The sequence below is a fragment of the Agrilus planipennis genome, unplaced genomic scaffold (assembly GCF_000699045.2).
Source record: "Agrilus planipennis isolate EAB-ADULT unplaced genomic scaffold, Apla_2.0 scaffold10, whole genome shotgun sequence".
NCBI lineage: Eukaryota > Metazoa > Arthropoda > Insecta > Coleoptera > Buprestidae > Agrilus > Agrilus planipennis.
In genome coordinates this window covers 1,217,152-1,219,832 of record NW_020442465.1, presented here as the reverse complement: position 1 = coordinate 1,219,832, position 2,681 = coordinate 1,217,152, and positions in this window count along the sequence as shown.

Sequence of the window (2,681 nt, the reverse complement as noted above, 5' to 3'; positions counted from 1 at the left end):
AAAAGATAGCGCAGGATTTTCAGGAAATCGGATGGAAGGAGCAGTAGAGATATAAAACAAAAGATAGCGCAGGATTTTCAGGAAATCGGATGGAAGGAGCAGTAGAGATATAAAACAAAAGATAGCGCAGGATTTTCAGGAAATCGGATGGAAGGAGCTGTAGAGATATAAAACAAAAGATAGCGCAGGATTTTCAGGAAATCGGATGGAAGGAGCAGTAAGGAGCAAAAGATAGCGCAGGGTTGAAACTCTTTTACAAAAAAGTCAATCCTATGCTCGCGAACGTTTAGAAATTCGAAAAAGATTGTTAATGGTGTAAATCTGGAGTTGAGAGGAGTAGAGGTAGATCTATATCGGGTTACTGTTCACAAATAGTTAAGGATATGGGATGTTATAGTTTTCTTCCCGTCCAACCAGTCTTTTTAGGACTGACAACCCTATGATGATAATGAAAGTGAATCATATATGCAACTGAATTAGTTGTGTTGTGGATAATCATTTCAGGCAATGGCCGATTTTGGGATTTACATTTGAATCAAGTTCTTTTTACCACACTTTAACAATCACCCTGTTTACATATACACTATATCCGGGTGCGTTTATATTCTGTACGTACAATCCTACATGAAACATTGAAAGAATATGAACATAAAACATAATGATTGTGGATGCAAACAGGTGAGTATAATAAACGGCACGTAGATAGTATAAAAACAAAACAATACAAACTTGAATATTGTTAGAAAATTTTCTTTAAAAACAATTATTACTGAATTTGAATGCTGTAAAAGAACAATAGGTACAATTTCTACACATAACTGGTTAATATAAGCTACTTCGTTCGTGTTGCCTTTTCCTACTACGAATCTCGAATTAGAGAAAATTTGCAGTTAAAGGAATGGAGAAGTTTGAGTTAAGAGTTTGAAAATAATCAAATCAACAAATACATGTTAAAGGAACAATTATTCGAGTTGGAAAAGATTTAGAGGGTTAAAGTGCGACTGTATCTGTAGTCCTAGTCTATGAAAGTGATATTATTGTAATTCTATGTTATTACTTTACTTTCTATTATGTCGATAAATTACGGTATCAAAACTGTTCCTAATGATTCATTCGAAATTTTGTCGAACACCACACGTGTCCAGAAAACTATAATTACTAATTATGCCCATTGTTTGTTAACAAATATCGAACTATATACCAGGAAGTTTTTATCTTGTCGCCATGTTTATTGTCTTCTTTAATTACCAAAGTACTTATTAAGACACTATAATCCCGTTATGTACATCACAAAAAATTAAGAGATATAAAGTTTTGTTTGCTTCCTCAAAAAAAGCGATTTAGGTGCAGTATCTAAATTTCAATATATTAAAGTTAAAATTAAACAAAAAAAAATGAAAAAAGTATCAAGAAATAAACGAATCTCTATGCACCTAAATAGGTACTACTAATTTGAAATGTAACCGAGGTATTTTTTAATTTAAAAAATTTAAAAAGCATTTCGTTACATTGTTTTTATATAGCCTTATAAATAAACATGGGTAATAAACATTAGGTAACAAGGAAACTCGTGTAGGTACTTTCTTACATGAATTCCTATAAAATTTTTATTGTAGTTTTTGCTCTAATAAATAGTCTTCCAGTATTTTGTGTATCAAGCATTCTTTTGTGTCCCACCCCTTCTACACAAATGTAAAGTGTGATTAAAATCGTTTTAAACTTTTAAAGCATACTACAATGCAAACAAAGAGAAGACAGACTGGCTATGGTACACACGATGCTAAGAAATAAGAAGTTATTTTATCACTTCCAACAAAGCGTTCTTTGTCATTGTCATTACAAAATAATGATAGTATTCACGTATGTACACATATAGGCACATATTTAATAAGTACAATAAATAAACAAACTAAATGAAGTGTTTTAATCCACTGATTAAATTTTTGTCAAAAGTCCCCAAAAAAACGTTTAAATACTAATACACAACTTCCTGTCTCAAAGACCATGTTAGTGACGAAGTCCTATCGTACAATATGAATATTGTTATTGTAGACAAAGCTGGCATGTTTTACTAACATGCTGCTTTAAGCAGATAGTGACTTCCATTACATCTGAAGTACTTTTTATTATCAAAATACAGTCCGCATTTGTTAATTTCCCTTAAACATTAAACAAACGTCAGGTTTGTATTAACAACTAATAACTACTCAATAGAACCACTCAACTTTTTTTTACGAATTATCTCGTCAACAAATTGTTTTTTTACTTTTCTCTTTACAGTAACGTGTCTGTTATATTTGAAGATAGGTACAACTGCATACTAAGTAGTACTATTTTCATCTTTTCTTTTGTTATAATTATCGGCCCAGCTTAATTAAGATATCATCATTAGTACTCGGTAATGCCTTCAAAATGGTACCTGTTTTATTTCCGTGTTTATAAACTTTTTAAATTTTGATAAACGATAATAGCAATAAGTGTTTTAATGCCTTCGGCTGTAGAGTTACTTATTTAAACATTAAAATTAGCGCCATCTAACGAATTTAAGACCACAACACTTTGATTAAGTTTTGTAAAACTTCAATAGATGGCATAAACTAACGTCACATACTAGGGAAGTTACCATTAAAGGATCAAATGTTACACGAAACTATTCCTTGTAAACAATTAACTTGATTTCC